We start from the raw sequence: 14,680 nt of genomic DNA on the forward strand, positions 1-14,680 counted from the left end.
CCTTCTTAAAAATTTTGTAGGTATTATTCTTCATTTGTCAGGAAGCATCAGACACAGATTTGACATTTGCTGAGAGCCCACGTTATCTCTTTCAAATGGGTTTAGAAAAGTTCTGTCAACAAGAAGTTAGACTATTACTTGTATCTTTTTTATTCTTTTTTTTGTTTGATCAAGAGTTAATATTGCCTTTGGGCTCTGACCTTTCTATTCACCAAATAGGCGAGGATAAGGTCAACCACTGAGAATTATGGAGAGTATTTCTGTTAGAAATGGTCATTTGGAGTACACAGCACTAAAATAGTTGGCAAAAATGCAATGGGTTGTCTCAATGTATATTTAAGAACATACATTGCCAGCATATGATAGTCAGTAATTTACTTGAATGAAAGCTATAAAATATATAAATGTGGCAATTTCTGAATGGCAAAGGAGAGTTCACAAAAGCTACCGTGCAAAATGCAAACACGTCAAGACATTGGAGAAAGAGAGGATACACTTAATTTTACAGTAAAAGAAAGCATGCCATCTGATAAAAGTGTCAAGGTTGTGGATATGTCTCTGTAGAGTAGAAGCTCTATAAGCTTCACTGATTGGCATTGAAATGATAATTTTATTATAGGGTAACATAATGTATATAATCAAAACAAACCAAAAATAGTTTTATTTTACAAGTCAAATATTTATACTGACAAAGAAAAATAATGAATCTGGTATCTGTATTTTAGTTTAAAACCATTTTCATTTAATATCCCACCCTGTGTAATTCTTAAAAACTAAAGACAAAATTAGATATGGCTATCTTTAAGAAATTTATTTTCTACAAAGTCTAGCACAAAAATTATTCAAAATGTGGAAAGAATGAAAATTAATACCTGCATGTTTTCAAGTGTGGGTCTGGAATTTACTTTGTTTTAAGGTTAACTGTTAGATTTTTATTCAGTAAAGATGCAAATAATTTCTGTCCAGTGGAACGAAAAACTCCAATGGCTATGGTTTATGGTCTTTTTGGGTATTGACCAGTTTTTTATACAACCAGCAATCATATTCAAGGATTGTCTATAAGCATTATCTGGTTTCTTAAATTATCTTTCAACACTTAGAACATCTTAGAGGTTCTCTCATTAATTAATGAGCTTCATAAAATCTTTGACATATGTTCATTTTATATGTACATAATTTTTTCTTTTAGAAAATTATACATTAAGATTCATATTTTCGAAGGGTAAGCGTGCTAAAATTTGCAGAACATTAGTGATACCTGGAGATCCTTCTGGACTTTGAAAAATGCATTTACTTCTCAGGGTTCTTTCTTCCTAAACTTTTAAATGAAAAGACTGATAATGATATCATATTTAGAATACGTTTGTCAATATATGTAAAATAGTTTGCTGTAATTTTAATTCGGATAGCACTGAATCTTTAGATCAAGTTGGTAAAAAAAATCATCAGAATAAAACGTGTAACTATGTATGGTGACAGATGTTCACTAGAACTATTGTGATCATTTTGCAATATATACAAATTTCAAATCATTATGTTGTATATCTCAAACTAATATAAAGGTATATGTCAATTATACCTTAATTAAAAAAAGGAAAGCAAAATAAACCTAAAAGAGGGGAAAAAAGAAACCAAGCTATAATCAGTTTTGGATAATGAACATAAATGTAGAATCAGGAGAGTTGATTCACTAGTTTACATGTATTATTTCAAAAAACATGTTACTCTAGCATTCATTCTATTCTAAAGAAAACATGCAAGACACAAAAGAGATACTCCTTGTATATGTCTTGGAATTTTCTTTCATAGACATGCTAAATTTAAAGACCCATACTCTTCCATGAATATCTTGTATCTCTTACAATTGAATGGCAACACAAATCCTTTGGTCTCATTTCTCTTTCTCTAAATATTTGCAGAATTCTGACATAAGAGTGAAAGTTACTTTCACAGCTAACCTTCTCTTTATTGAAGACACAAAGCTTGTTTGACATGAAGAGTATTTGAAAGGCAATCATTAAATTTCACAGGCGACTACAAAGAAGACTCCATAGCCAAGGATAAACTCTGTGACCATCACTCTTCCAATACTGTGATCTCTAAAAGTAAATATCAGAGCATACACTGATGGATATAAACAGACATTATATTTTGTTTCATTTTTCTTTGAATTTCTCTTTAGTTCCTAAGTCACTGTAATTCAAAATCCTAGCATGTGGTATTTTTTATTTATCTTTCTGATATGTTTAACAATGTAATTCTAAATACTATTTTTTCATTTAAAAATTAGTTGAAAAATCCAACTCTTTTGGAAAAAATACATCTGGAGAATTAAATTAAAAAAAAATAACTAAGGTGTTTAAATATCACTCGGTAAAGACCAAAAAGCTGCATTTTATTTAATATATGCTTCAAGACACATGATGAATATTTTATACGGAAATGTACACATATCAATAATATTTTATGCTTGTCTAAGTATCTCCACAGTTGTCTAAAAAAAGAATAAGTATATATTAAATGCTTTGATATGTTTATAGAATAATAGCCTACTTTTGATATTACTATTTTTTCGTTTTATATTAAATGCTATAAATATTAAAGGGAATCAAAATGATCTGTACATATTTCTGTCTACTTTAACATATGTATCTTCTTGTATTTATTTTTTATATGAAATAACGAGATTTAAAAGCCAATCAATTTTCTTTCCATTCAAAACTTGACACTATTAATGTCAGAGTAGTAAATACACTCCATCATAGTGATGATTTTGTAATGGAGATTAATTTAGCATTGTATTGGTATAACATTTTATTCTAATTATGTTTTTAAATATCTTACTTTGGATGCTGGTCACTAAGATTTGTTTTTCAAATGAAGAAAAGATGTTAACAAGTAAGATTCATACCAATACTGAAATAAGAAGTTGGCAAAGTGACCAACTATGATAAACATTAAAACACTATATAGGTTGTGATGTCACATATTATTTTTCAAAGATTAGTATAATGGACATTTAAAAGCAGTCCTGCTCTCAAATGAGATACTGAGATGTATCTTCTATCTCATTTCTGCAAATTATAATCATGAAAGACATAAAAGGAGAAACTAACTTTGGAATTTGGAGTGACAATAAGCTTACAACTCTGTAATTTCTTAGAGTGACCTTTCTTGGGTTACTTGAAATTCCAATGAGATCCACGGAAAGATACTTATGCTGTCATTTGGACAGTGAAAAACTAAACATCAGTTAACATTTTCACATTAGGTGCAACATGTTCTTTTAAAAGATTAAAAAATAATGAAATCTTACTATTTGCAACAACATGGATGGACCTTGAGACTATTAGGTGAAGTGAAATAAGTCAGACTGAGAAAGACAAATACCATATGATCTCACTTATATGTGGAATCTAAAGAACTGAATAAACGAGCAAACAAAACAGAAATACTCAGAGATACAGAGGAAAAAACTGATGTTTGCTACATGGGATGGGAATGCGGAAGGGAGAGAAGGTGAAGGGATTAGAAAGTACAAACTGGTAGTCACAAAATAGTCGCAGGATATGAAACACAGTATGAGGAATATAATAAATCATGTTGTAAAGATTATGTAGGGTGCCAGATGGGCACTGGACTTATTAGGGGGATCACTTCATAGACTATGTAGATGCCTGACCACTGTGCTATACACCTGAAGATGAAGTAGAATAATATTGAACATCAACTATAATTAAATATAAATATAAATACTGGAGCACAGATGAATGAGGAGCTAAAGCAACCACTGATATGGACCAGAGACTCGTTGGGAGAGGCTGCTGTGTAGTATTCCCTTTATCTGGTGACTCATTATTAAAATAATGTCTGCAAAAAATAAAAATTAAAGAAATAAAAATAAATAAAAGCTAAAACAACCCAGTGTCCTGGGTTAGGACTGGTTAAAGTCTCCTTAGCAAAAAGACTGTCTTAACTTGCTATTATCTTTCTTCCTACCACTTCTCTTGAAACAAATATATTACTAAGACTGAAAAAGGGCAGAGAACAAACTCAAACTGAGTTTAAAAAATATACCAAAATTGTCACCAAGAGTAAAGATATCATATGTCCTCTCAGTTTTCTCCACGCCTTTCAAGATATATTCAGACTCCAAGGCCAACATAAATATCACCCTCTTGGGATAACAAAATTTTAGTCTTACAGTGTTTATCAGACTATCTCAGATGTAAAATGTTGCTAAGTTAGTCATTACAAAAATGAAGAAGTGGCAGAACTAGAGAGAATTATAGACAAGAACTGAGGTTCATAGTTACGAGTTTAAATTGAATAAGGGAGTGAAATTAATTGCAATGGCGTTAAAATTAGTTGTGTCTTCAGATCATAAGAAAATTAAATATCAGTAGCATTTGACATTGTGAATTCTAATAATCTAAATAAGAGATTGCCAAAACTTTTGCTGTGAAGGACCAGATATTAAATACTTTAGGCTTTATGGGCCATATGATTTTTGTCTCAATTATTTAACTAAGCTACTGTAGCACAAATACTGCCATAGGAAATACATAAACACACCAGCATGGCTGTGTTCCACTAAACTTTATTTACTAAAACAGACTTACTTCCAACCTATAGTCAGCTGAGCCCTAATCTACATGAACAGATTTTGATCATAAATTTTAATCTTGGGTCTGTCATGTTTCATAGGTCATAAGATGAAGACCTATACTGTACTCATTTTAATTGTAAACTTCCTACAATTTAGCCAACATACATGCACACACATACTACACATACACATAAACACACACATATATACTTATTATACTTATTTATTATGTATAACATAATATATGTGTGCCAGATACACAAATATCATAAACATTGCACACATACACATATGAGGGTTTGCAACGTATCTGAATAAATATCAGGACATTGATTTTTCTCTAGAGTAAGGCAGGGGTTTGGTTTCAAATATTTAAACAGTGGGCATACTTCACATGATTACAAGTGAACTAAATGTAAAGAAGATCAATAGTATTTTCCACTTTAAAAATATTAGTATTAATGCCATTAATGTTAATCAATACATAATAAATGCACTGTTTATTTTTCCTGTATTCAACAACATTCAATGCATTAAACAACAGCTTTTATTTTTTAAACTTAAAATAGGAAACATCATAGTCTATTAAGAGCAGCGCACTTAGTACATTCATGAGATTTCAAAAGAAAAACATGTATTATTCATGCTACAGGTTTTCAATCTTCCTTGGATAACACAAAAAAACACAGTACTCAAATGGCATGTTTTAACAAGAAGAATATGAAATCTCATTTTGACATAAAGGTTAAAAAAGAAATAAAACCAACATTGAACTAATCCAGACTTCCTTAAATCCCCTATCCCATACCACCCTGGGATTCATTCCATAATATAAAATGTAATATAATATAATATAATAGTATAGTATAATGACATGTAATAAATATATACTGCACATTGGTATAGAACTAATTTCCAATATACCATGAGGCCAGAAAAAAAAATCATTTGGTTGTCTTATATCTTGGATATTCATAACTAGAATCTACCTCTAAAATGTGCCAAAAACTTCTTGTCTTTTCTCCATCCCCATAGCCACCAATGCAGGCATCATCCCTTCTCAAATGGATGGTTAGGCTGTACTCCAAAGTGACAATCACACTTTTTCTTTGTTTTGCCTCCCTTAATACTAGTCTTTAAATAGCACAGTGATTTTAAGATAATAGATAGATAGATAGATGCTAATCATAACCTGCACAAATAAATGTATAATAGAGTATATAGCTCCTTGTGCTTGATCTGTCTCCATCTATTTCACCTCCAGTCTGATCCTCACCATTTGCCTTTCTCCTTCTCGATCCTCCAAGTATACTGCCTCCTTTCAGTTTTAAAACACTACACTTGTACCTATTTTACAGTAGCATATTTTTTTTTCCTTTTGTTAGCTATGCCCATCACCTCAAACTTTATAGAGTTGGCTTCTTATTCTTCCACTCTCAATGTACTTAACATTTTATAAGAACAAACAAAGCAAATACTTTTGCAATGATTGCATCTAAATTAGTAGGCCATCTACTGTTAATAACTAGAATAAATCTGTATTTACTTCATTCCTCAAACTAAACATAATTTACAACTCTGCTTATTTACAATCTAGATATACTCTTTGGTGAAATACTTGAACATACTTTTCCCCATTTTTTAATTGGACTGCTTGTTTATTTTTTTACCATTGAATACAGATAGTTCTTGATATGTACTAGATACTGGGTCTTTGTAGGTTTTGTATTCGTATATATTGTCTCCCAATATGTAGCTTGCCCTTTCATACATTCTATATAAGCTTTCACAGAATAAAAGTTTTTAATTTTTATGAGTAGTCAGTACCTAGACAGCATATATGGGGAGAGAGAGATTAGTGTAGGCTGAGAAGGGCCAGCCCAGAGAGGAGAGGACCAGCATGGGGTCTCAGAGCCCAAGAAGGATGACTAGGCCATCCATATGGAGGGACATCCCGGGGCAGGTGTCAGAGCCTGAGAGTGGCGGCAGAGGGTATCTGCATCAGGGAGAGGCCAGCAGCAATTCCAACATTTGGTTATGTAAAGGCAGGGTTGCCAGATAAAACACAAAACAACCAGTTAAATTTGAATTTCAGATAAACAAAGAATGAATTTGGTAGTCCTACTTACAAGACAATGTCTTGAATAAGTAAATGTATTAATGATTAATTGGAGTGATGAGAGCTGGATTACTAAGAGGTGCAGAAAAAATTACAAATATGGAAGGAGAAAAAAACTAAATGGTATTTTACCAGAATGGGAATATTTGTGTATAATTCATGGTTTTTCAATATATATATGGGTGCATGTGCATACACACATACACATACACACATTCTACATATACATATTCATATATTCCCAATCCCTAGGTCTGTTCGTTTAGAGCATCTGGGATCAGTATCAGCCCAATAGCAACGTGTAGACTGAGCTCCAGATCTTGACTTCTAAGTGCTATTCTCCATTAAAGGGAATTAGGGATCCTTTTAGAAATAGTTAATCCCAGGCCTAAACAAAGAAAGCATAAAATGAACCTGACATACTCTGTTGTGCCAGAAATGAAGATGTGTTCCAAGAAAGATAGGGAGATATTAAAAAGATATCAAGATCATCTTAAAGGAGCTGTGACTGAACATATATGGGAAAATACAATTATTAAAACAATAATGCTATTAACAGATTGTCATTCTTTGTGTAATGTAGGAAGCCATGACTCCAAGTTGATATAAATTAATAAAGACTGAACTGAAAGTTTGATAAGGAATGAAGTATTTATATCATTTCAAAGTATCTCCTCAACGACACTTACTAATTACAAAGCAAAAATGAATATATTTTATAGCAGAGAAGCCTTGCAGACTTAAGGAAATGATGAAAGAAAACATCCTCAGTAACAAGAGAAATCAAAATGTAGGAAGCAAAAAAATGGAACACAGGAACATTTCTCTGATATTTCCACCAAAGATGCATAACTTAAATCCAAAGGTAAAGAAATGGGACAATAACTCAAATTGAAGGGAAATCTATATAATAACTGTCCTATATTTTTGTAAATCATCAAGGTGATAAATGTAAAAAAAAAGAACAACAAAAAAAGATTGTGATTCTGAATTTGATCCATTAGCTATGAAGACATACCTCCGACATATTGCAGGTTCAGTTGCAGAACACCTCAATGAAGAAAATCACATGAATTTTTCAGTTTCCCAATGCATATAAAAGTTGTTTACACTGTGCTTTAGCCTATTAAGTATGCAATGGCATTACGTCTAAAACAATGTACATATCTTAATTAAAAATTACTTTATTGCGAGGAAATGCTGATCATCATCTGAGCTTTCAGCAAGCAGTAATCTTTTTTGCTGGTGGAGGATTCTACCTTCAATTTGTAAAAAACTGGGTCTGCCAAGTGTGATAAAGCAAAGCTCAATAAAACAAGGTGCACCTGTATACCGACCCGATGCAAAACTCCAATGGTGTATTAGGTTTAGAAGATAGTAATGTATCAGCAGTGAGTCCCTGATTCTAGTGGTAATAATTAGTTATGCAGAAGAATATCCTTGTTTGTAGGAAATACACATCTAAGTCTTAGTGATGAGTCATCAGGTTTCCAACTTACTTCCAAATGATTCAGAAAAAATAAATACGCTTTGTAACTAATAAGTTTTCTACAGGTTTAATTTTGGTTCAATTTTTGAAAAATCTACAAATATATGGGTAAGTAAAGGGAATATCAAACTTTTTTGCAGAATTTTTAAAATACTAACCTTGCTATGATATAAAATGTCAAATATGACTTGTGTCCTGCCATTTCTGATTACCTCTGAAGAAAAGGTATCAGATTAAAATAATGGGCACTTATAAAGACTGGAGTCTCTTGCTTTACAATTTCCAACACTTTGTAGTTATAAAGCAGTTTGCATCCTGCCTTTCTCAGATATTTGTCATAATAGCAAAGGAAACCTGCTGATTCAAAGGAAGACAAAAACAAGCTGCCTTCTTGGTCATGATGAAAGGATTCTTCTCTAATTTACTTGCTAACACAGTCTTTCTTAATGATACTGTTGGGCCTTCATTGTTGTTTATCACTGCTATAATTGTGACCCTTGCAAATTAGGCATGTGTGAACCTTTCCGCTTGTCATTCAGAGAATACTGTTTATTACATCTAACAAACTTGTGCTTAAGGACGGAAAGCCCAAATACAACTCATAATCATCAACTCATTCACCTCCTGTCCAATGAAATTCACATTTAACCAGGAGAAATGAAATAAAAGCTTTTGATCACACATACACAACAAAAGTTGTTGCTTTGCAACAAAGAAACATCTGGATGATTTAGGAAGCATTCAGTAACCACAACATCTAGATGATTTGATATAAATTCCCTGCCTTTGCTTTGTACTCACTGTGTTTACATTTCTCTCTGGTGGAATTCTTGGTGGTAGAGTAGATGTAGTTATTAAGTAACTTTACTCTTAATAGTCAAAAGGAAACTGAGGGGAATACAAGAAATGTGTGGATAAGGGCCAGAATAGATAAGAGTGACTAGGAGTTGAACTGTCTTTGAAACTTTATTTTTTATTTTTTTTATTTTTGGAGAGGGTGGTTGTAGAGACGTGAACTTGTGTTTAGCAGTACTTAGTAACAATAGATACTTACTTCCCCAAATAATTATAGAATTTTCCCCATTCCATTCCATCTCTCTCTTTCCCACTCCTTATCCTTTTGTTTCCTGCTTTCTTCACTTTCTTCCCTGCTCCTCCTCCTCTTCTTCCTCCTCCCTCTCTTCCTCCCTCTCTCCCTTTCTGTAAATATATGCTAAAGAATTTAGATTATTACGCAAAGCAAAATAAGACAGAAAAAGCTGAGAACCATATGACTTCACTGATATGTGGGATATAAAACTGAAAGCAACAAAGGACCAAGACAAACGAACAAAAATTCATAGACACAGACAACAGTTTAGTGGTCACCAGAAGGTAAGGGGGGAGAGGGGTGGTAAAAGAGGGTAAAGAGGGTCAAACATATGGTGATGGAAGGAGAACTGACTCTGGGTGGTGAACACACAATGTGAGATATAGATTATGTATTATAGAAATGTACACTTGAAACCTATATAATTCTCCTAACCACTGTCACCCCAATAAATTTAAATATATAAAATTATATTTATATTTAAAACTTATATATATATTATATATTTAAGTTTTAAATATAAATTTAAATTCATATTTAAATATAAATTTAAATATATATATATATATATATATATATGCACACACACAATAAAACATAATTTATGGGAGAGTTATACTGATGAAGTCATCTCCATTCACTCAGGTTAAAGCTTGCTTTATTTATTTCCTAGTATAACCTACTTTTCTATAAAGAACTGTCTGCATTTAAGAAGGTATCTTTCCATAGCCCAATAAGCAAGTCTGATTGAAAATGATCAAATGAAGGGAAGACAGAGGTGGTTTGGCTATGTATTTTGTTGCAACATAAGAGCAAAGAAAATTTAGAGTTAAATATAATGAGTCAATTTAAGCAATCAAGCTGAAAATGTTATGTTCGTGTTTTATTTAAGCAATACTTAAAATTGTAAATCTCCCTATCATTGTTCTTAATAGAGAGTTCATAAGAATGTATCAGAATAAAATCTCAGTCACTATTTAGCTGAAATATTAAACTCAAAAAAGAAATAATTTTAGGATTTAGATTGTATGTAAGTTGATAATAACATAAAATGATTTAATATTTTATTAATAATTAATTAATTAATCAGTGGGCATTTAAACTAAGTGTTATCAATACTTTCAAATAAAAAGCACACCTTTACTCTGTACACAATGGCAAAAAATGTTTGTAGTGACCTTCATATTCTTTACTTAGTTATAGTAATTTTTGTGTTTAAAATGTTGTAATAGTTATTTTAATATTCATGAAAACAAATACTATTTTGAAAAATCAAAAAAATGACATCTAATGTTTTCCTGAAATCTTCCATACTACAAAAACCAGAGTTGATTTAACTAGATTAAGACAATTACTTCAAACAGAAGAGTTAAACTAAAAATAATTTTTTTTAATTTCTTGAACTTTAAAAGAACGGATGTACCCCAGTGCATAATTTTCATGGTTAAAAAGAATGATTGCTTTTACAACTGAGACTCTTTCCTAACACTAAGCTATCTTAAGATTCTGTGTTATTTAGTAGAGAGATCATTTTTGAATTCTGACTATTCTGCATAAACCAAATAAGTGATCATCTGATAAATAAGTATTAATAAATGAATGATTTAAATGTTTCCATGCTAGTTTAAGTTTAATATTTGCAGATTTCAAAATGCATTTGTAATTCTAATTGTATTTCTTTGTCTCTTTCAGATAATTACTAGAAATATGAGGATCATAAAATGTTTATTGTGACTAATTCATTGTATTTCATTATAATATACACTAATTGATAATTACTTCATTTATGAATGCATGCAAAATTTGATCACTTACATGTGATATAAATTTAAAATGTCAAGATTTTGGAGGCAAAATTAGATTAGTTGTTCTCATAATTCCAACTTGAATTATTTTTTATGCTTTATATACGGGTGACTTTTCATGGCTATAACTAAAGGCCCCGAAAAAAAAAAAATCACTTCAGTTGTAGGACAAAAGTATGGTAGCTTTAGGTGCAGACAAAATAGAGGATAAGGGTTGAGTAGTGTAAGGCTTTGCAAAAATTTATTTCTTATAATCACTTCAGGTCGAAGAAGCAGATTAAGATGTAAGTTGTACCTCCTCTATATTCCCTCCTTACTTTTATCCCATTTCCTATAACTTGTTCACATAAAAATATTTTATATCGGTAAAACTGTTTATTCATTTATACACCATTCCATTCACCATTCCATTACAATGTGACACTCTTTGGGGGAAAATACCTTTATATTTACCCTACTTATGACATCACTGTATGCACATTTACTTTCCTGTTGCATTAGGAGATAATCAGTACAGTTTCCATTAGTATTTTCATGTCATTATGGGTATGGAAAAGGGAAAAGCCCCCATTCACAGTTCTCAAACTCTTCCACACAGTTCATTCTTCCCATGACACTGTTAAGAACAAGTCAGACCCTTCTCCATAAATCCGCCCTCACCATCACATATACTCGGGTGCCAAAAAAATGTATACAAGTGGCTACTTTGGTCAACATTGCTCAAGCAGTACTTCGTCGTAATCAGAAGGGTCTGGATGCTGATGGTAACCACTTTGAGCAACTCGTAATTGTAGAAGTCAAATGTGGCTTGTATTTGTCTTTTGTTATCAGTTTATAGTGTGTATTACAATTTTAATACAGTTTTCCTTTCTTAAAATGCATATACATTGTTTTTTGGCTGACTCTGGATGGTGAACACAAAATGTGATATTTTTGGCACCTTCAGTATATATACACATAGCTGTAGTCAGGAATAATAAGGGAAAGCTTACATGCAAAACATTTTGGTGACTTTGTATTTCTGCTTGTGTTCCTTTTATGAGAGCTATGACACAAGGATACTTCCAGCCACAGAGGTACCTGTTAATCTAACCATAAGGGTACCCAGGAATCTGGGGTATTTTCTTGGTTTTCTTTTCAATTTGTTTTTGTTATGTTTTTATTTTGTTTTGCTTTGTTTTGTTTTTTCCAGTGACATTCATTCCCTCTTTCTTCACCCAAAATAAAGTTCTATTTTTAGAAAATTAGGTGAGATTAGTTATTAAATATACATGATGATCAACTGTCTTAGTCCTTTCTGGCTGCTATGATACAAATTCCACAGACTGGATGGCATAAACAAAAAAATTATTTCTCACAGTTCTGAAGGCTGTGAAGTCAAAGACCAAGGTGCCAGCAGATTTGGTATCTGGTGAGAGTCCCCACTCTCTGGTTGTCGAATACCATCCTCTCAGTGCCCTCACATGGTAGAGGGGGTGAGAGAACACTCTGGAGTCTCTTGTATAGGACACTAATCCCATTTGCGAAGGCTCCACCTTCATGACCCAAAGTTCTTATCTCCTAATATCATGACTTTGGGGGTTAGGATGTGAACATATGAATATCAGGGGAAACAAACATTCAGTCCATACCATGACTTTCCTTGCTTGTTTAAACTTCCTTTAAATATCACACATTAAATACAATAAACACCATAAAACCAACTCTTGCTCATCACTTTAAGCCATTTTTGTATTTTTATTCTTATTTTTGTTGTATTTATTATTGACGTTGTTTATAAGGCCATGTGGTAGTAGAGATATCTCAATGTTTCCCCATGTTTTATATATATATATATATTATATTTGCCTAACGATTCACTTTACTCTAATTTTTTTCTAACCCAAGTTCGTTTAGCCTTTGTATAATGTATTTACATTTTGGGACTATTTGTAATTTCCTAGAAGGCTCTCCTCTGAACCCTCTTCAGGTTCTTGAGCTCTCTCTCTATAAAGGCCTGAAAGGGACAATCATCATTTTTCCTAGGTGTTCTAAAGAGAGAAAAATGAAAATAAATGAAACACTTGAAATTTCTAAGGTGGTTTCTTTATAATATTCAACATTTATTGCATAATTACAACCAAATTATTTTAATTCTGTGTGTGTGTGTGTGTGTGTGTGTGTGTGTGTGTGGTGTATTGATGTGTCCATGTACAGGTAACCCCCTTATAACACAGCTGTTAGTTTCCTTAAACATGTCATGTTATGCAAATCCATGTTGTACAAAACAAATAACTAGTACAGAAAGGGGGGGTTAAGTTCCAAGAATTAAAGAAACATAGGATTACATTCTCATAATTAAGAGAAATGCCTTTATTGAAGCAATTTTCACGAAAAGAATAACATATTAGTATGTATTAAATAATGTTTTCTTCGTCATCACTACTAAGCTTTTATTACATTCCGTGTTGTTCAGGGATTTCCATAATTTCGAATGAGATGATTATGTGGTCTTAAAAGTTCTTATTACGCTCTGTGTTGTTTGGGGATTTCTCTAATTCTCAAACTCTGTTAGAGTGACACCATGTTCTAGGGTGCCGTGTTGTACGAGGGATTCCCACAATTCTGAAATCATTTTAGTGTGGTGAAACCATGTCATAGAAGTGCCATGTTATATGGGAGTTACCTGTATATCTGTGTGTGTGTGTGTGTGTGTGTGTGTGTGTGTGTACAATCCTCATCTCTACAAACTTAAGGTTTTTATATTTTCCTTCAGTATTAATGAGAACTCCATGTATATTTAGAAAGCACAAATCTCAAGCTGTTTTACAACTTGTTGAAGTCATCGGGAGAAACTATTTAACTCACATATTAATTTTGAAAGGACCTTACGTATGTGAATTAGTCACTTCTTTACACCGATACTCTAAAATATAACTAAACACAGATAACATCCAATGCAGAAACCTCACTAGATTGCATTAAAGATCTGAGAAACATGAAATATAATTGTGTTCTATTAAATATTCATAAACACTTTTGTAATTCTGTTAGGTATATTTGCTGGCACAGTGTTTCCTTTGCACTTCGTCTTCATCTGAATATAATTTTTACTACACTTCTCAGAAAACATTCACAGACCATAATAAAATGGTGTTTTAGTTGTTTTAACCCTTCAGCCTTTGCATAACTTTTGAACTACATCAGGAACATTGCAGAAGACAGAGATGGGAAGATTATTTAAGACGAGGTCTTTAATATTGAGTCAGAGAACACGCTAGCTCTCTCTACCTCTCCCAACTATTTATTTCAAGAAGAATGGATAAACAGAAGGAAGCTCTAGCCATGTGTGAATTGATAAGCACTTACCAAGCCCTGGCTAGGCTGAAAGGAAGCAATGACAGTAGCATCTCAGAATCAAATGAGATCAGGGCAGGGGAAGAAAGGAATGACCATTTCCTGAGCAACTACTATGTGACAAACCATTCTCACTAATACAACTGACGAAACTGAGACACTCAGAGGTTACTCAGTATATATCAATACACTAAGGAAGTGATATAGCTGGAAGTCAAGCCATATCGTTTTC

Source organism: Rhinolophus ferrumequinum, chromosome 16 (assembly GCF_004115265.2).
Source record: "Rhinolophus ferrumequinum isolate MPI-CBG mRhiFer1 chromosome 16, mRhiFer1_v1.p, whole genome shotgun sequence".
Taxonomy (NCBI): Eukaryota; Metazoa; Chordata; class Mammalia; order Chiroptera; family Rhinolophidae; genus Rhinolophus; species Rhinolophus ferrumequinum.